Source organism: Lygodium microphyllum, chromosome 1 (assembly GCF_053477565.2).
Source record: "Lygodium microphyllum isolate KBCC chromosome 1, Lygodium_microphyllum_v1.1.10, whole genome shotgun sequence".
NCBI lineage: Eukaryota > Viridiplantae > Streptophyta > Polypodiopsida > Schizaeales > Lygodiaceae > Lygodium > Lygodium microphyllum.
Window position 1 is genome coordinate 40,455,312 of NC_141135.1, and position 21,894 is coordinate 40,477,205.

Sequence of the window (21,894 nt, forward strand, 5' to 3'; positions counted from 1 at the left end):
AGGGACAACACACACCAATTTCTAAATAAGTGCTTTGATTGGTTAAAAGCTATAAATTGGGCATCCATCATTTAGTATATAGCCAGTCTTAGCCTGTCAACACAACATGGAGTGCCAACAAGAGTGCTCTACCTATATAAAGATTATAACAAAAAGTTACAATTGTGGTATTATATTTTTACTAGCTGGCAAGGCACGGATCACACCACTACTGCACTCCTCATCTTTGGCGTCATTGTGAAGCTTGTGAGGGATGCCTAGCTCACTTCACAGTGCTTCCCTTTTCTCACCAAAACATTTACTCAATGGTGTGCTATGCACACTCAAAGGGAACATTTTTCAATGAAATGTTGTAATATTTAAATGGTACAAAATATACTATAACAAGACCATGTTTATTGAAGATTGTTATAACAAGATCATGTTTGGCCAATAAGGGCTCAAGTAATTGATGCTCTTCTTGACTCTCTAATGATGGTCTCACCAATGAATTTTGGGCTGGAGCTATAAAGATAGCAATGCATTTGATCAACAAGTCTACCATTGAATGGCAAGCTACAAGAGGAGTTATGGTCTAGCAAGCGATATAGTTATAATCACTAACATGTTTTTGGTTGTGGTGAATTTATGTATGTACCTATGTTAGATATGATCAATGCCCCACCCTCATTAGGTACTACCAATGATCCATGGTGCTCAAAGTTGTAAGGCCCCCATTATGAGGAGAAGCCAAGTGTGAGCCCGGACATTGGTGGAGTCCTGACTTGTATATCAGATGAGGTCTATGTGACCGGATGGCAAAAAGGTGACCATTGTGGGTCTAATCTTTGGGTTAGACGGAGTGGTTAAGCTGGTAGCAACTCGAGGCACATTGCATTGAGTTGCGTGGTAAGGGAGTTAAAAGGGGCCCCTATTGTGGGGTCCGGGGGCCGCGGAAGCGGCCCCTGGCTGGGGGGTCCCAGGGGGGCCAGCGGCCCCCCTGGCGGGGGTCCGGGGGCAGCGCCCCCGGCCCGATGGTAAAGGGAATATTCCCTGGAATATTCCCTGGCCGACTAGTGGAGGCTCATATGGTAGGTCGGTCAGCAGGCCGACCTAACGACCTTCGCGGGCTATAAAAGCTAAACCCCTTCGCAGCCATCTTACACTCATCTTTCACCCAGTCAGAGTTGTTGTTCCAGCTAGCCTTAAGCTCTTCACCTATCTTCTGTCTAGATCGCCATCTAAGCTTCACACAGTGGAAGCGCACGGGTGGACAGAGCCATCTTTGTATCAGTTGTTTGGAGTTAAAGAATTTTACTGATTCTCCTCTTATCTGTTGTGTACTCTCTATCTCTTTCTCAGATTCTGTTCGCTGCGCCGTGTAATATTTCACATGGTATCAGAGCCCAGGGGGCTCTAGAGATCGGAGAGAGTGCAAGAGGCAAAGGCTTCAACAGCAAAGAGAAACGATGTCGACTCCGGGAAGCAGTTCTGGCGCATCAGGAAGCGGTGCAGGAGGTGGTGCTGCTGTACCGGCTATTCAAACACTGAGGATTCGTCCACCAACCTTCAGCGAAGGCAAGTTAGATGGTACAAACTACACCTTGTGGAAGTTCAAAATTACTACTATCCTTGATTCTTATGAGCTTCTGGAGACTGTGCTGGGGACTGACGCAGAACCACAGCCTACCCCCGACCCATCAAATCCTAGTGTGATGATTCCTCCGAATGCAGATCTTCTACGAGCTTGGAAACGAAGGAATGCAGATGCATTGTGTGCCTTAGTTACAAGCTGTTCTGACAGTGTTTTGACTCTGATTCAGCATACAACCAAAGCGTCAGAGGCTTGGAATGTACTAAGGAGTCAGTATGAAACACGAAACCAAACAAGGATTCAAAACTTGGAGAATCAACTAGCAGCGGAGAAGTTTGCTGAAGGAGAGACGGTTGAAGCATTCATCACTCGGATTAAGAATCTGCGCGACCAGATGGCTGGCGCTGGGATACAAAAGACTAGCGAAGAGCTAGCTCGGAGGTGTCTTCGGATTTGTCCACAAAAGTTTGATGGACTAGTAACTGCCCTTAATACTCAGGTGAGACCTCAAGCTTTGACTTTTGAGGAGTTTTGTGCATTATTAATGGAGGAGGAGTTGAGGCTGAAAGCCCGAGAAGGAAGCAACAATGGAGATGCTGCATTCTCTGCCAATGCAAAAGGCAAAGGTGTTTCCTCCACCAAAAATGATGGTGACAAAAAGAAAAAGGGCGGCAAGAAGAAGTTTCAAGGAGAGTGCTTCTACTGTAAGAAGAAAGGACATGCAATTGCAGATTGTCGTGTCAAGAAGGCAGATGAAAAGAATGGTACCCTTAAAACTAAAGGGAAAGAGACAGCCAATACGGCTGAAGCAGAGTTGGAATTATTCATGGCGACCATTGAGGAAGTGTGCTCCTCGGCGCAAGAAGAATCTACCACTGACTCTTGGGTGTTGGATAGTGGGGCCTCCCGTCACATGACCAACAAGAAAGGTCTATACAGTTCTATGCAGCCTCTACAAGAATCCATCACTGTGACGGTTGGAAATGATGCTAAATGCCCTGCTGCGGGCACAGGTACTATTTCTTTTGTTGTTGCAAATGGTGAAGTCAAAAAGCTTTCAAATGTGTTGTATGTTCCTGAAATCAGAAGAAATCTCTTATCAGTTGCTGCCATAACTGATCTTGGTCATGAAGTAAGGTTCAAGAAGACAGGTGCAGAAATTATTGATAGTGCTGGCACAATTGTTGGCAAAGGAGAAAGGAGGAACAACCTGTATGAGCTAAGTGCTCTTACAGCCACCGCTGGAGTGGGCACAAGTAAGCTTTGGCATGAAAGGTTTGGACACATCGGATTTGCAGTATTGAAGGAGATGCAAAAGCAAGGTATGGTTGCTCACCTACCTACAATAACTGAATTGAAGGAACCATGTGAAGCTTGTATGATGGGCAAGCAACAGAGAAAGGCATTTCCACAAGAAAGCAAGAATAGAGCACATGCTCCTCTAGAGTTGGTGCATGCTGACTTGTGTGGTAAGATGCCTACACAGGCCTTGGGGGGATCTTCTTATTTTATGTTGATTGTCGACGACTACAGTAGGAAGATGTGGGTGTACTTCCTTCGTGATAAGGCTCAAGCTTTTGGTAAGTTTAAAGAATGGCTAATACTTGTTGAGAATGAAACAGGGAAAAGTGTGAAGAAATTTAGAACAGATGGTGGTGGTGAGTTCAACTCAAAGGAGTTTGAAGGCTTTTGCAAGAGCAAAGGGATCAAGCGTCAATTGACGACGCCTCACACACCTCAGCAGAATGGTGTTGTGGAACGCAGGAATCGTACCATTGTGGAGATGGCAAGATGCATGCTAAAGGGCAAGGGATTGCCTAACCATTTTTGGGCTGAAGCTGTTAATACTGCAGTCTACATTCTAAATCGGAGCTACACAAAGGCTCTCAAGGGAAAAACACCTCATGAGGCTTACATTGGTAAGAAACCATCTGTTTCACATTTCAGAATTTTTGGATGTGAATGTTATGCACATGTTCCAGATGAGAAGAGAAACAAGTTACAACCAAAAAGCAGAAAATGTATCTTCTTGGGTTATAGTGATGAGCAGAAGGCTTACAAGTTATATGACCAAGAGGCAAAGAAGATCATCGCGAGCCGTGATGTGGTGTTCAAGGAGGAGCCGCATACAGTGGAGGAGGAGAAGGCAAGGTCTTCCACTTTATCATCAAGCGAAGAAGTAGTCCACTATGAACCTGTCCCGAGAGCTATCCCTATCCTTAAGGAGGAGGAAGCATCATCTTCAGATGATGAGGAAAAAGTTCACCAACCTGACATCACACCACCGGAAAAGCCATTGCCGCGCTGGGTGAAGCAGCTCTATGACCACAATAATCCTATGCATGCATCTGTTGAGGAGAAGGCAGACGGACCAAGGAGGTCTCAGAGAATAGAGGAGCAAAGGAGGGCTTCTGCTCACATAGTCAACATGGCCTTGATGGTTGAGATTATGAGAGAAGTAAAGGAGCCAACTGACTTAGAAGAAGCACTTGCAGATCCATCATGGAAGGCTGCTATGCAGGCGGAGTATGACAGCATAATGAAGAATGACACTTGGGAGCTAGTGGATCGGCCAGCAAAGCGGAAGATTATTGGCACCAAGTGGATCTGGAAGGTAAAGTACAAGGCTGATGGTACCTTAGAAAAGTACAAAGCTAGACTGGTTGCCCAAGGATTTTCACAAGTTGAAGGGTTTGATTTTCAAGAGTCATTTGCCCCAACTGCCAGAATGACCACTATTCGCACGGTACTTGCAGTGGCTGCCCACAAGAAGTGGCCAGTGTACCAAATGGATGTTAAGTCAGCGTTCTTAAATGGTGACCTCAAGGAGGAGGTGTACGTGGCTCAGCCACCAGGGTTTGAGGCCCCCCATTCTGAGAACAAAGTGTGTAAACTGAAGAAGGCATTGTATGGGCTGAAACAAGCCCCCAGAGCATGGTACCAGCGGATAGATAGGTTCTTTTTAAACCTAAACTTCAAAAGATGTGCCTCAGATGCTAACTTGTATGTTTACAGGGATGGTAAAAAGTCTGTAGTGATTGTCCTATATGTGGACGACCTTCTTATTACAGGTGACTATGAAGATATGATCAACCAAACTCGAAAGGCTTTGAGTTTTGAGTTTGAAATGACAGACTTGGGCTTGCTGCACTATTGTTTGGGGATTGAAGTCTGGCAAGAGCCAGGAAAGATCTTCATCTCTCAGAAGAAGTATGCATGGGAGATCTTGAAGGCATTTGGTATGACCGAGTGCAAGGAGATAGCTACACCTATGGAGGTGAATGTAAAGTTATCCGTTGAGGATACATCAGCACTAGCAGACATTGGGAGGTATAGGAGGTTGGTCGGCAGTCTAATCTACTTGTGTAACACCAGACCAGATATCAGTTTTGCTGTTGGTGTTTTGAGCAGGTTCTCAAACAAACCTCATGAGAGTCATTGGAAGGCTGGGATGCGGGTGCTCAGATACTTGAAGAAAACTCTTGACTATGGTATCACATACAGTTTCGGAACTTATCTTGTGGGGAACTGTGACTCAGATTGGGCAGGAGACATTGATTCCAGGAAGTCAGTTTCTGGTTATTGTTTCTCTTTGGGTTCAGGAATTTTCTCTTGGATTAGTAAGAAGCAACCAACAGTGGCATTGTCTTCTACCGAAGCAGAGTACAAGGCAGCTTGTTTTGCTGCATGTGAGGCCGTATGGTTGAGAAGGATTCTATGGCATATGGGAGTGCAGGATGAAGAACCAACTGTGCTGAGATGTGACAATCAGAGTTGCATCGCCATTGCCAAAAATCCAGTGTTTCATGCACGCACCAAACATATAGAGATCCAGTATCACTATGTGCGTGATTTGATGGAGGATGGGATAGTGGAATTGGTCTACTGTCCAACAGAGGAGAATGGAGCAGATATCTTCACCAAAGCACTTACGAAGGATCTGCTTCAAGTTCATCTTCAGAGACTCGGCATTGGGCCGAGGAGATAGTTCACCTATGAGTGGACATTGAGGGGGGGTGTTAGATATGATCAATGCCCCACCCTCATTAGGTACTACCAATGATCCATGGTGCTCAAAGTTGTAAGGCCCCCATTATGAGGAGAAGCCAAGTGTGAGCCCGGACATTGGTGGAGTCCTGACTTGTATATCAGATGAGGTCTATGTGACCGGATGGCAAAAAGGTGACCATTGTGGGTCTAATCTTTGGGTTAGACGGAGTGGTTAAGCTGGTAGCAACTCGAGGCACATTGCATTGAGTTGCGTGGTAAGGGAGTTAAAAGGGGCCCCTATTGTGGGGTCCGGGGGCCGCGGAAGCGGCCCCTGGCTGGGGGGTCCCAGGGGGGCCAGCGGCCCCCCTGGCGGGGGTCCGGGGGCAGCGCCCCCGGCCCGATGGTAAAGGGAATATTCCCTGGAATATTCCCTGGCCGACTAGTGGAGGCTCATATGGTAGGTCGGTCAGCAGGCCGACCTAACGACCTTCGCGGGCTATAAAAGCTAAACCCCTTCGCAGCCATCTTACACTCATCTTTCACCCAGTCAGAGTTGTTGTTCCAGCTAGCCTTAAGCTCTTCACCTATCTTCTGTCTAGATCGCCATCTAAGCTTCACACAGTGGAAGCGCACGGGTGGACAGAGCCATCTTTGTATCAGTTGTTTGGAGTTAAAGAATTTTACTGATTCTCCTCTTATCTGTTGTGTACTCTCTATCTCTTTCTCAGATTCTGTTCGCTGCGCCGTGTAATATTTCACAACCTAGAGGCAAGTGGAGTACGCTTGATCCTAAGTAACCATGGTCAACTTCCTCCATGCCCAAATTTCCTAGAAATTCAAAGAGAGTCTATAGCCAAAAGGGTAGCTCTAGTGCTAAGAAGCTAGCTGCAACTAAGAAGCTAGTTGCATATCTAAGAAGAGAGTTACATATAAGAAGGTTAGTGTAGCTAAGAAGATAGTTGGAGTTAAGAAGCTAGCTATAGCTAAGAAGCTAGTTGCAGAAGCCAGCTATAACCAAGAAAGCAACTATAACTAATACTAAGAAGGACCCTCCAAAAGAAAAGTGAAAGAGGATCATTGAGGAAATGTGGGTGCAAATAGAAAGGAGCCAATTTAAAAAAAAAGAAAGGTGAAGAAATGGGCTTTATGGCTACACAAGATGAGACGTGGCAAATAACTCTAAAGGGGCGGCCCAAAGGACGAGCTCAAGGAAGAGTCCAAGTAAGACCCCTTAGAGGGCCCTAGAAAAGACCCCCATAAAAGGTTGAGAAGACCCCTTAGAAGTCCTCACTAAAAACTCCAAAGAAGGAGAGTGAACCCACATCCTCTCTAGAAGGTATCCTAGACACCCAATAATACCCCATCTAGGGATATTTGAAAGAAATATGAAAAATATCCTTGCATGTATACATAACATATTGTATACAAAAAAAATCAATACAAGCTCAATGATTTTTTATCATTTGCTCATTTTTTCTCGTATTTTTCTACGAATTATTAGTTTTGAGAATATTTTCTCTCTCAAAATATGAGTTTTACTATGTACAATTGAACATCTCTCATTCTAAGCATGCTAATCCTAAATAAACTAAAACAATAAAATGAGACATGGAGTAAATTCAAAAAAAGTGGTAAGTTCAAGGCTTTCAAAATCTTACAATGTCCTTCTAGGGCATGTGGCCACATGTATATGCTTTTTCTACCCTTCTTCCAAATCAATTTTCCATTAGCCCTAAAACAAGATCTTATATCCATGGTTGCAACTAGAATTTGAAGGGCTTCTCTGACATTTGCTAATGCCAATTTCTTGCTTTGTTGATAATTACTTTGGATCCTCATCCTCCAAGTAGATAGTCATATCAAAGTGATCATTGCTTTCCTCTCGAAATCCAAAGGTATCCATGCACCCTTTTGTCTTCTTTCATCGTTTGTACTAGAAAGCAAGATGTAGTGCTTGCCTTGGAATATTGTACGATGAGGTAATGATATCCTCTGAACATTCCTACAAAAACAAAATACCCTTGTGTTTCTACACATTGACTTTCTATTTAATCCAATTATTTTAATTAATGTGTTGGACGAGATTTTTCTACCCAACCATTTTTTTCCTTTGCAAACCTATTTCTTGAAAGATTGATCCAAAAATATCAATTGGAGGAATCACGATAAATTGACTCTCCTTGTTAATCCCCCAATCTTCTTAGAACTTTGAATATATTTGATAATATTTACCTTGAAGCCCTAGATAATCCATCGCCAATTTGTTAGTCCATTAGGATCAGGTGAAGCAAGATTTTCCAACCTTTCAAATGCTTCTGTGCTTGTTGGAATAGTTGCAAATAAAAAATATACATTCCTTTCAATGAAGAAGGATGGCAGAAGATCAGGGTAAATAAGGTTGCCAAATTTAGCACGACGTTGAATGTACTTGTGAGTGAATCCAATGGCAACTATTTCATGCTTGTTGATGGAAACACATCTTCACAAAGTACTCAAACTTAGTCTACAAGTCGAGTGCAACAATACAAACTAAAATGAAAAGACATACAAAATGTTAATCTTTCTTGAAAGGTAAATTTCATTGCCTTACAGTGAGATGGGAAGTGGCACCACATGGAAGGTGCAAAGTGAAGATCCTTTGTAGCATAAACATGTTAATTTTTTACATATGATTTTTAAACCTATACCTTAAACAATATAATTCATCCCTTCTAGTGAAAGCTCACATTTCTCTTTTCTAGTTGTTAGTCTTGTGCAGATCTTTACAAGAGGGAAGCATTGTTATCCAATCATTGAGGTTGTATGTTGTAGGATACCATATATCATCCTCTATTGTTTGTAGCATGTACACATCTATATACAGTTAGATGGACAACTAGAAGAAGTCAATGAAGAAGAAGTCTAAGGTATTGATGATGAGAAATGAGGTTGGAATAGATTAGAGGTGATGTAAAAGGGAGTTTGGAGGAGATGAGGTACGAAAACAATGAGAGATATGAGAGAATGTAGATAAGAATGATGCTAGCTACAAGAACTTTTAAAATCCCTTAATTCAAGAAAAAACTTAAAATAATGTTAATTTTTACCATTTTTAGATTACTTTAAAGGATCTCACTTTTCAAAAAGTCACATCAAAGTGTTGAAACTAATAAAAAGGATTTGAAAAAACATTATTATCAATAACAAGTTCTTTGGTTAAAATTGCCTCTTAAGGCTAAGTTTGGAGGCTCATTTTCAACTTTTTGGTAGTGCTAGAAGAGGTTTGGCTGAATTACTAGTAGAGAGTCAAATGTTACATTGGATTACACATGGCAATGTTTCATTGCCTATTCACTAATCTAATCACTAGTGAATAGTAATTAAATGGCCTATTTTTCCTCTAAATTCGCTCTAATGTTCATTGTCCTAAAAAAGTACAATTTCAATTCGTCCTTCATTGAAAATATTATTATCAGTACAATCAACCCCATTCATGTTGGAATTTTAGGATGACTATCCATAGCTTCTATATAAAATGCTATCTTCATATGTTGAAATGTAACTAAGAAAAATGAGTTGAATAAGATGACATTAAGATAAAATGATTTTTATTACATTAGTACGAAGGTTTGATTCAATAATCCCTTGTCAATTACATCTGAGTTGTAACCCAGTACTTCAATAGCTTGTATTACAAGCTTTTTGCATTTCACTCTTAATCACTTTTAAGTTCTATCATTGGTCATTCATTAGTCTTTGGAAACTTATTATTTCATTTCAACCTAGTTTCTTGTTGTACTAGAAGTAGTAAAAAATTAGTTGAAAGTGGTCTCCCACACCACTTCAAATTTGTCACCTTATATGTTGAAGTGGTCAACATGATTACTTTAAAGCAATTAGTAAAGTAGTCAAAAATTGGTCTACTCATTACTTAAAGGTAGCCAAAGAGCAAGTCCTTTTAAGTAATATACAAGCCGAGTTGTTCAAGGTATTAAAATATATTATTTGTGGTGACAACTAGTCTATAACTACTTTCCAACATACGAGCAACAAACATAACCTTCTTTTTCTTCACTCAAATTTATCATTTTTAACTTATTTTTCAACATACTAAAATATATTATTTGTGGTGATAACTAGTCTCTAACTACTTTCCAACATACAAACATACTCACTCACATCTATCATTTTTTACTTATTGCGGCTCTATGTACATTGTATATATTAGCAACCCATCAACTGTGTCTCATCCTATTCATTCCTCCTCCTTATCATAGTCATAATGTCATTTAAGAAAAATGGAGTATATGTTAGCAACCCATCATCCATGTCTCATTTCATTCTTTCCTCCTCCTTATCATAGTCATAATGCAATTTAAGAACAACGGTGTATATAGGACCATTGAGTGTTGTCTCAGTTGGTGCTTGGATGAATACACCCCTAGTATAATATTAAGAGAATGTTGATGCAAGAGAGGAGTGACATTTGAAGTTAATGAATATGATGTATTTACCCCTAGCTATGCTAGAGAAGAAAATGTACAATAGTGTCTTGGACATCTCTCCATGATTAGTGCTGTCTGGAACCAATTAGGATGCATGGACTTAGGTGGTGAATCTACCTCACCACCTAATTCTACCTCACAATGAGCGACAAGGCCTCAACTCAAAGGATCGACTTGAGGTTCCCTAAATTTCTAAAGTCTCCTAGATGGCAGTCTAACACCCATGCAAGAAGGGTTTCTTTGTAAACAATCAAAGATGAGAGTGGGCTAATGTCACGCTTGGTTCATAGTGAGTAGAGCTCTTTTTTAGACTTCTATAGCCACTGGGACTAGTACTCAAACATACTTCATTATCCTAAAACACTACTAAGCTGGGTCCTATAATCATTGCTTAGATAGTTATGATCGATCACATTTAAAGCCATTTAACTAATTGGTTTCACCTCTCTATAGGATAAGGATGTCATAACCATTATGCACTTTCTTTCCATACTAGACACTTGAACATCCTTTAGTTATAGAAGTACATATTAATAAATTGTTAAATATATAAAATCAATTTTCTTGTATTGTCCCTTTACAAAAGGTTTATTACTTGTTCTTTAAGAAAAACAAATCAATAAACAATAGTGGAAAATATTTCTTTTTAGAGTTAAATTTCTTTATTACGATCCTTCAATTAAAATTCTTTTAAGCAATACCCATGACCTCTTGGAATGACATGGAATAAGTTTCCCCCAAACAATTCAAATAAATGCTCAATTATTTTAGTAAGTCAATGATTCAAACAAGGAAAAAGATATTTACCTGCTTATGCTCTCAAAATCTTATGCTTTAATAGCTTATGCTTTGAGAGCCTTACATTTTGATAAACTTTTCCTTTGATACCCCAAGCTCTACACCAAGCAGGGCGCATAGGTACAAAAGATAAGGTTATTAGTAACTCACCCTAAAAAAGCTAATGTTATTATTAACTTCTTTATTTGACACCTGATACAATATTCCTTGCTTCCTTATTTGTACATTTCCTCTACCAATGTTTCAATCAACCTTGGAAAACACTTACACTATTACATCTAGAATTAAAGTTGAATGTAAAAATCAACAGCTATTACAAATATTTTCTAATTATCATAGTTCCTTATCATTTTTGTTCTGTGATCCTACTAGGAAATAGGCAACTATAATGGATACTTAACCCTAGTCTTTACTACTACTCATTCATCACCCTTAACTATAACATATCTTTCTATTATTAAATTTAAGTATTAGATACATTCTAGAGTTTATAGGATTACATTAGGATGGCTAAAACTTGTGGGTATGCTTATTAAAGTAATAATGGAAAATTGCTAATCCATAGATACTGGAAACATCCACTATAGACCTATGAATAAAGTGTATCTTACCACCACTCTAACCAAAGGCACAAACTACTATAGATGTTGGACTCTCAAATTTACCAGTTGTATGTTTTTCTACAAAGTTCATAAATATTTTATTGGTTATTTATTCTCAATTGCATGCCTTAAACCCTATATATAGTGATATCATTGTCCCCTTAATATGTGTATTAATGTGTTTATTAGTGGGACATTACACATTTTCCCATCCCATATTGTGGATGTCTATGTGCATGTGTTGTATGTGTGTATGCATGTGTATGGATGGATGAGTAGGGATGTGTCTATGTGTATGTGGTTGTGTGTTAAGCTCATGTTTAGAGAGCAATGCTTAGAGAGCAAAGTTGAAGGATAAAAGAAGTGAAAATTTTTAAAGAGTCAATTATATGGATAGATGTGATAGATCTTTATCAATTTGAATTTGGAATACTTGCAACTTTTAATTAGTTATTAAGTTTCAATTGTGCTATTCAAGAGCCAAGCTCACTCATGTGCAAAATTATATCACTTCTCAGTTAGGAGAGAGTTCAAGGTTAAACCTCTAAATGTATGCATGAAATATAAGGACCGATCAAGATGATAGGTCACCTAACTTTTGGGGGAAGGTCCTAAATTTTGAGTCCATGTATAAAATGTTGAAATTTGAACAAGAGGTTATTATTGTGTATGGCAACTTCTAGAGCTCTTTCTCTTGCTTCTATCTTATCCATTTGAGCCATTGGAGAAGCTATTCTCCAATCCTTGTGCCATTTTCTTCATCTTCTCTTCATTCATAATCACTTGGAGAATGTGTGGATCAAGTTGAAACCATGGAGTAGTGTATCGAGAGGCGACACTTGGATTATCGAGCCATTTGCAAGCCATCGAGTGACGAAGACTACAATGCAATAGGTGAGTAGGTGAGCTCCCTATATCTTGAATCTAGTCATGCACATTTATTTTCTTGGTAGATCAATGAATGCTTGGTTAGATAGAGAAAGTGTGGTTGTAGCTAGATGAGAGATAGCATAGCCAATATAATTAAAGCTATTGAACCAATAAGAGTTTCATCAAAGCCTACCATTGAGAAGCAGACCAAAAGTTTTATCCCTATTGCTAGGATAGAGACAAACCAACATGTTAAGATACATATACTCTTACCATGTGATAGAAGATGAGACTCATCAGTTATGGAGATACTCTAAAATGTTCATGACTAGCTTAGAAATATGACGTGATATCAATTTGTTAGGATACATATACTCTTACCATGTGACAAAACATGAGACTCGTCAATAATGGAGGTACTCTAAAATGTTCATGACTAGCTTACAAAGATGAGATGGTATCAATTTGTTGGATTGCTTATTGTTTGGTTTTTTGAATATATCAGGATAGGATTGATGATTTTGAAATAGAAAATGACACATAAAAACTCAAAAATACTAAAAATACCAAAAAATACGAGTCTATTGTTTCTAGATAACTCATTATAAAACCCATGAGACTCCATCACAAGATTATACTTAGCCACATGTATAAGACTATCTCAGAGCATAATAGAGAAAAGAGTAGGCATATGAGCTTGGAAAGAAATGAATTAGCATTGGGTTTGTGATTTGAAGGTCATTGAAGAGTGAGCACAATGAGGAGTCAAAGTATGATTTTTGTGTCCTTCTAAGATATCATGGATAGTTGATTGTGTTATATCGATAAGACAAGAAAAGGAGATCTTTCTTATGCTTGTAATTCAAATAATTCATTACAACATGTGATGAATTTTTGCTTCGGAGAAAAAGCTTCCTACTATTTGCTTTTAGGGAATAAAGAAGAGTAGCCATATTATTTGATAGGAGAGAGAGAGAGAGAGAGAGAGAGAGAGAGAGAGAGAGAGAGAGAGAGAGAGAGAGAGAGAGAGAGAGAGAGAGAGAGAGAGAGAGAGAGAGAGAGAGAGAGAGAGAGAGGGAGGGAGGGAGGGAGGGAGGGAGGGAGGGAGGGAGGGAGGGAGGGAGGGAGGGAGAGAAGTAAGAAGAGATAGAAGAGGAGTAAGTGAGGAGAAAAAGACATTGGCTCCATCATCATCTTCACCATCTTTGCAAGAATCCTAGGTACAATGATCTCTTCCTATTGTTTGTAGTCTTTTGCTTTGAGAAGAGTAGGGTTGAGCTCTTTATTGATTATCTTATGCTTTGGCTATTGTAGAAATTACACAGCACAACAGACAAAATTCGAGCAAGAAGTAGAAAGCACACAACAAATATGAGAAGAACATAGATTGCTTTAATTTCAAATGAGTTGATATAAAGATGGCTCTATCCACCAGTGTGATTCCATTGTGAAGCTTAGATGGCAATCTAGGTACATGATAGGTGAAGAGCTTAAGGGTAGCTGTAAGAACTTTGACTCGGTGAAACATAGATTGACAATGACTTTAGAGCGGTCTTTCTTTTATAGCCTGAGGAGATAGTAGTCTAATTGGCATGCTGATCCTTCCACTCTTGGCATTCCATTTGAGTGATAAGCTTTAGTTTTGGACTGTTATATCATAAAATAGGGAAGCACTTACCTTTGATGTCTACACTCATTGCCATTGGTTAGATGATGCCCAGTTATGCTCCGATTGATGCTTATATATTCGAGGATGCTATGTCATTGCTTGGAGTTGATTTTGGACTGATTTAACCACTTCATTTACTCTATTTTGGTTGAGGTTTGCTAGATGGAAATACAAGGTAGCCCTCTATTTGATGCTTCTATGGTCAGCTTTGTTGGTTTTATGATGCCCGGTTATGCTGAAGTGATGTCTACATGTATGGGAATTCTATGCCCATGTTATAGGTTGGATTTGGAGCTGATTTTGGTACTAAAATAGCTTGGTTTGACAGTGTATTCACTGCTATATACAACAGGATTGAACCTCTTTTAATAGGGATTTTATGTGCCTATTGCGTATGGCTATGATTTGGGTGTTCTATATGCACTCCTGATGTGTATTATCGATGCTAGTACATTGGTATATCATATGCCCATGATTTGAAGTGGCTTTGAGCTTCATTTGAGGAATGGTTTACTCAATTTTGACAATGAATTTATTGATGTAATAACCAAGGCTAAATCCTATTTGGTTAGTGTATGCTCTACCTATTCGTCATGGGTGCTTCCCGGGTGACTCATATGACTACACGGATGTATACGAAGGTTGGCAAATGTCTTGAATGGCTCGGGAATGTATTTTGAGCCTCCTTTGAGCTCTGTATTGGTTGGCACTTACTTGACATTGGAGTACATTGGAACGCTTTGTGACAGAGGTTATACTTATGGTCTATGCATGACCCGTTGGTACATGCTTTGAAGCATATGTCAGTGATGCATGCTACCTACATTGTTTGAGCTTCTTTGCCACTTGGAACTTTACTTAGGCTTGTACTTGGATAATTTGAAACCTCTTTTGGATGTTTCTTGGCTTGTTAGAGATTGACTTGGGTTCATACATGATGTACTTGGATGCTATCAAATGCTTGATTGCTTACATGCTCTTGGTGCTCTCATCATGTACAGTCTTGGCTATGAGATGTCTTCTATATTTACATGATATCTCTGAACTTGGTTGCTCATTTGCAATTGACTTTTTTAAGCTTATGGTCTTGGATTTTTGGATCTCTTACACGCCCTTGACTATGATATTTGCTTGGCAGATGCTTCCATGTCTGCTCTTGGATGCTTATGAGATGATTTGATCCATATTCATTGAGCATACACCGACCTTTGTCAGGTCTTGCCAATGGTGTGTACATCGTGCTTATTACTCACGGGATGTATCGGTTGTACTGATGAACTCTCTTGACACATTCGGTGTTTAGCTCATGTTCATTGGCTGTCATAGTGCCTCTGTTATACCCGCTTGATGTAGATTTGGACTCGGTAGTCAATGTTGTCATGGGATCTCTATTAGCTCATTGTTTGCTCTCATTTACTCATTGATGTCATTTATTAAATCAAGTTGTTTTATGCGGACTACGATGTATTTACTAAGCTTAATCATGTCCTTTTGATGTACTTTCGGTACTATTTGGTGGACAACTGGTCATTCTAACAGTTTCTCTTATTTTCAACTTGTTTTGGCAGTGGTTTTGGCATGTTTAGTGCTAATTACAAAAGACTGTTTTCTGCATAGTCTACCTTTGTTTGACTCATTATTGCTTGTCATCTCAAAGATATGGCTTTTTTTAACATTGCCAAGTTGGATGGAACCAACTATGGCTACTGAAAATCTCAAATATGGCAGGTTTTAGTATAGCAATTGCAGATTAAGCCACTAAAAAACAAAGGTGTTAAATCCGAGAATATGGATGATGATAATTGGGCTAATTTAGGTGCACTATACAAGTCCACTATCATTTTATCACTCTCTGAAGAGGTCCATGATAATGTTGTTGAAGATGAAGATTAGAGTGCATGGAATCTATGGGAAAAGATTCTAGAACTTTATGCAAAGCAGAGCCCTGCTTCACAAATGTATTGGCTTAAATAGTTGATGGATCTCCACATGAAGGAGGGGACCCCATTGTTTGCTCACTTTAGTCAATTTCATTCTATCATGAAGAATATGATTCAACAAGGTATTGAGTTTCAGGATAATTTGCATCCTTTGAAAGGTAAGAAGGATTGAAGCTTGCACGGGAGAGCTATGGTGGGAAAGCAAGAGTGAGAGAGAGAGAGAAAGAAAGAAAGAAAGAAAGAAAGTTATATTAACATCTTCTAAAGACCAAAACTGGCCTATGAGACAAACTGTGAGACAACTGATGAGGTCCAGCTATCCAAAATAAAAGTGCTGAATGAAAAGCTAAAAACTGGAAACTGAAAATACGGTGCTGTGAGTGTGATAAGTGTCGTGTATGTGTATGTGCGTATGTAGCTCTGGTACTCCAGTTAATGGCTACAAAAGGGGAACAAATGTCGGCTGTGATAGGGGAACAACTGTCGGCTGTGATAAAGTGGTGCGATGTGTATATGTAATAGAAGCAGGGAGATATACTATCCTGGGATGTAGTAGCAGTCGTCGAAGTCGCTAATAGCAGGTGATCCCTCCTAGATGCAGGATGTGGTACATCGGCGGTGGAGAAAGAGCAAACTGGAGGTCTGAGATCCAGTGTGTCGAGTGTCGTCGGATCTCAGTCTGCTGTCGATGTAGATCAAGAATCCTCCGGATCTCCTGTCAGTGTGGCTGTGGGATCCGAAACCCACGGATCCTCGTGCGGCGTCGGGTACGCTGGTCCTCAGCCTGTTGTAGTGTGAGCCCGGAGGTCTGGCTGGAGGCTGGTACAGTAGCTCTCACTCTGTCTGTCTGAAAGAACTGTGTAATAGTCGTTTGGGTGGGCCCCTCTCTGACTGGGACCCGCTGTGTGCTCTGCTCTTTGATGTGCCATGCCTCTCCCAGAAAATGGCCAAATGATCTCTGATCCATATCAGTCATACATCCCTGAAGTGAGCTGCTCAATGTGTATCTAGATCTCAACTCTGAGTATGTCGGGCATCTGAGAACAAAATGGTCCTCACTCTCCACCTCTGATCTATAAAGGGGACATATGCTCTCCTCCCGTGGGATGCTACTAGCTCTGCCACTCTCAATCATAAGCTGATGTGATGATACCCTGAGCTGTCCAATAAGAACTCTCAATCGATGTGGCATATAGATCTGCATATATCTTGGAATCTCTATGAATCCCTGCTCTGATATGCTCAAGAACTGTGTATAATAATGTGCCATCTTCGATGGCAGTGGCTGTGCAGGGCTGACCCATGTCCTCTGTATATAAATATGCCATATCTCCTGTCTGATGACTCTGTTCCTCTCAGAGAGAGAGAGGGTGTAAGTGGGAGCCTGAGTATCATATAGAAGAGGTGGGAGTCTATCAATGTCCAACCCATGTCTGTCAAACCAAGCTCTAGTCTGTGCATACCATGATGTGGTATCCCCCACTTGAGCCATCTCCTGAGATGCCATATATGCTCTGTATGCAATGCGATCTCTGTCCATATCCTGAAATCTGTGTAGGAAGCAGACTGTCTGAAATAGTGCCTCTACTAGCATGGGCAGTGTGGCAAGCTCTGCTCGCACAATGTCATGTGGGACTGAGGCCTTGCTACGAATCAATCTAGATATCATGATCACCTGAGGTCTCTCCATCAATGTCCATACATAATCGGCAAGGCCTGGCCCCCATATAGCTGCTCCATACATCAGTGCTGGAGTGACTAGAGTATCAAAGAGCCACCCCTTGGTGCGGGGCTCCTGGAAATGTGCTTGATGACACTGTCGCTCCATAAGAGCCAATGCTGAGTATCCTCTAGTGAGGCGGTCACGAGCTACCTGTGTCATTGAGAAAATCCCTGAAGCTGCTGTAAAGGTGACTCCCAAAAATACACATGATCCAGTGACCTCAATACTCCCTCCTGCTGCCATGAAAATACTCTGTCTGCGTATCTGAGCTGATGTATGGAATATAAGAACCTTGGTTTTACCAAGGTTCACTGTCATGCCTCTCTGTATGCAAAAATCATCCAATGCTAATAAATGCTGCTGTAATCCCTGAGCTGAATCTGAGACCAACACAATGTCATCTGCATATAGTAAGATATGAACTGTGGCTCCACTGAGATCTATACCTCCACTGGCTCGTTGTTGAATAAACTCTGCTATCTCATCAATGTATAGCCCAAATAGAGTCGGTGAGAGTGGGCATCCTTGTTTCACACCAATGGTGCTCACAAGAGGATCTGATATACCTCCTGGACATCTGACTCTGCTAGTAACCCGCTCATATAGTGCATAAATCCTCTCTCTCGGAACCGTGTCAAAGGCTTTGCGGAAATCCACAAAGCAACAATACAATCTCTCTTTCTTCACTCGTGTCTAGTCGATCAGACAACGGAGAGTGAAGATGTGGTCTATGGTAGAAAATGCCCGTCTGAACCCTACCTGTCCGGGTGTGCGCATGCACTCTCTCTCTGCCAGCGTGCTGAGCTCCTCCTCCATCACCGTGCCATAAAGTTTGGCCAAAACTGGCCCAATCATGATGGTCCTATACGTGTTAGGATCCATAGGATCCCCTGACTTGTGGATAGGTACAATGGTGTGCTCTGTCCATGAGTTAGGGAACCCCTCAGACAATGCACGGTTGAAGAGGTGAGCAATGAGTGGAGCCAATGTGTCTTTGCCATATATAATATGCTCTGCCTGAAGATCAAACTGGTCTCGAGCACGGCCATGCTGTAACCGTGAGATAGCATGTTTCACCATATTAGTGGTGAAAAAGGATGAAATACCCGGTCTCGGTGTACATGGTGTGGGTATCAACGGCTGTGCAGGTACATGATATAAACTCTGTGCGTATCCATGCCATACTGTAGGGTCATGTATCGGTGTGGGTGAGCGTGGTTCTCGGATCTGCCTCCATGCCTCTACACAATCTCTGCTCATAAGAAGGTGGTATATATCCCAATATCTCTCCTCCTCCCATTCCTGCTTTTTACGGTGGGTCAAGCAGTGCATGCGTCTCTGCGCCTGTCTGTGTGTGATCTCTCCTCTGACCTCCAAATCGCGTAGCTGTCGACGTAGATCTCTGCACTCATCATCATACCACCTGTTCTGTGGCATGGTACCGGTCCGAGGGGGGTGCGTGTATGTGTGATGTGGAAAACTGAGTGTAGCAGAATCATGCAGAATGCATGTGATATCAGTGGTCAGTGTATCAAGGGGTGCGTATGGATCAAGTGACGTGATGTGCTCCTCCAGATGCTGTGAGTAAACATGTGAGAGCTCATGAGTGAAGTGTGTGGTAGTATGCATGTGGGATATGATATCTGCAGGTGGTGATGGTAATGAGGTGAGGAGTGAGAAACTGAGAAATGTGTGATCGGCACCGAGTGGAAGTCTTCCAAGGCCAAAGGACTCGATAGTATGCATCCCATCAATCGGTCCGAGTAGATAATCTACAGTACTCTCGCCCCCCCATGTGGGAAGCATGTAAGACCTCTTGAATATGGCCATCATGCCATCCCGTTATAAATAACGAGATGATGTCTACTACCAAGCTCAAGTAAATGCCCTCCATACCCTGTGGTGTTTGGTCCAGTATCTGCTGACTCCCGACTGATCCCCAACTCCTCAGGGTCTAATGCTCTCATGATCTTTGGCTGCTCCATATCAAAACTCTCACACTGTCGGCTCTGTGTGCGCCCGTTGAAGTCCCCCATAAGGAAGACCTCACCCAAACTAGAATACAGAATAATGTCCTCTTAGAGCTGTGAATAAGGGGAGGGGGAATCTCTGGCCTGAATATCACTCTGCATAGTAGCATATCTGGACCCTCGTGGTGGAAAGTAGCATACTGCCATGTAGATCCATCTCTCATCTGATATCTGCACTCTGATCCATATGTAACTGGCCTCCTCATCTTGTCTCACTAATTGGATATGTCTATGTATCCCTTGACGGAATAGAATTGCCACCCCTCTTGAGCCCCTGGATGTGCTCTGCCTAGTTGTAGCCCGGTATGCAGATACCCACTCAAATCCTGTAATGCGTGGAAGCCCTCTCTCTAGGCTCTCATGTGTCTCTGTGAGGCATATAACATCATGGTCGGGTAAAATCTCCTCAAGTCTGTCCGGTCGTGACCATAGGGACCTGTTGCAATTCCAAACTGCCACACGTATCGGGATCTCCTGTACAGTCCTTTGCCCCGTCTCATAGGCCACGCCCCCTATTTGGTGGGGCGTCCATCTATAAAAATCCGGCCATCTCGATAGAAGGCCTTACGGCCTTCTCTACGTGCTTGGAGTATCTGTGGCATGCATGCTCGTCTGTGTGCAATCTGCATCTGAGTCAGGTCCTCATCCATGAAGATGGGAGCCCCAGTCATCCCTCGGAGCGAAATCCGCTTCCGAAAGAAAGCGGCTCTGTCCTCTGGTGTGCTCATATGTAATATCAGAGCTCTGACCTTGGTAGTATCTCGTCCTGCACGCCATGCCTGAGTAAAAGGCATGCTCGTGTACCCTAGTCAGGTGCATAGCCCGCATGCGTCCTCCTCCGGAGAGGCCCCTTCGGGGAGCCCGGTAATACGCACGTTCAATCTACGCGCGTTCCTGAGCCTCTCCTCCTCTAAGGTCTCCTGAACCCGGACTACCTCCTCCTTTTTATTTTCTTCCTGGACCTCCTTCTTAATGTTCTTCTTCACTACCTCAATCCACCCCTCCTTATTCCCTTCTAATTCTTCCTTCATGTTTGCTTTGATTTTTTCCTCCCATCCCTCTCTCGAAGCCTCAACTTCAGTTTTAATGCATACCTGGAGGTCCTCTCGGCATTCCTTCGTGATAGCCTCTCAGAGGCCCGCTTTGAAATCCGCGTCCTCTCTTGCCTCCCGTAGATGTGACACTTCCGTTTGTAGCTTATCCAGGTCGGTTTTGAGATCCCTCTTCTCTTCCGTGAGTGTCTTCACCGTCTCCTCCAATCGCCGGATCCTCTCATGGAGCCAGTGGGTTTCTTGGTTCAAGGCATTATCCGCATCCTTCTTGAAATCTTTCTTCGCCTCCTTGATAGCCTGGCTGATTAGAAGCTCCACGTTATGGAGCTCAAGCCGCATGTCGCCTACCTCCAGCGCTGCCTGACACCTTCGTCAGACCAGTGCAGGGTCTCTTCTGCCCTGTTTGAGCCTTGCTCTCGTCTATTTGTAAACAGCCGTTTGATCTGTTTGAGACCTCTCGTCAGACCAGCGCAGGGTCTTTTCTTCCCTTCTCAAGCCCTGGCCTCTGCTATCTATAAACAGCTTGCTCGAACTGTCTTGTGAACTGCTGTGTATCATTCCATCCTGCAGAGCCCTCCCTGGCTGCGATCTCAGCCACAATGCGCAAGCTGTAGGGGATTCGCCTTTGTACTCTGATATGGTCACCCTGGCGAAGGAGGAGAGTCAAAGGAGGTCACCAGGGGAGGCCGAGAAGTCGGTCATTGTGCAGGCCTCCTTGCGGCAGCAGTATACGCGGCTGGATTTGCAAATGAAGGCCTCTTTGGTTTGTGCTGGATAGATGAGTTAAGTAAGCTGCTCTTATCAATGTCTGCTTATCCTTTTTGGATTACGATGCGCCACTCTGCCAAGGGATTCCTTTGCCGACAAGTTCAAACAAGGCATTAGGCGAAGCTCATCAATGGGATCTTATTACACTGTTCTGCTCCACGCGTTCATAAAAAAAGCTATGATTTATGCGTCAATCCCGTACGAAAAGCCGATCAATGGTCTATCAAAAGCTACAAGCCATGCTTGTCACTGCAGCAATACAGGAGTTTGACAAGAATTCGAGACGGATTGGCAGAATCCTAACGAATGCTGCAGTTCGCAAAAGTTCGCTGACGAGAGCCAGCTATGGCGAGAGAGAGAGAGAGAGAGAGAGAGAGAGAGAGAGAGAGAGAGAG

The 21,894-nt window shown here is 42.0% G+C and overlaps 2 pseudogenes; both read right to left on the bottom strand.

Moving 5' to 3' along the window:
• The window catches only part of LOC148041025 (uncharacterized), a 30,566-nt pseudogene extending 10,387 nt beyond the window's left edge, over positions 1 to 20,179 (bottom strand).
• A 12-nt stretch (positions 20,180 to 20,191) lies between these two features.
• LOC148041026 (uncharacterized) lies at positions 20,192 to 20,722 on the bottom strand (annotated as a pseudogene).
• Between the last annotated feature and the right edge of the window lie 1,172 nt (positions 20,723 to 21,894).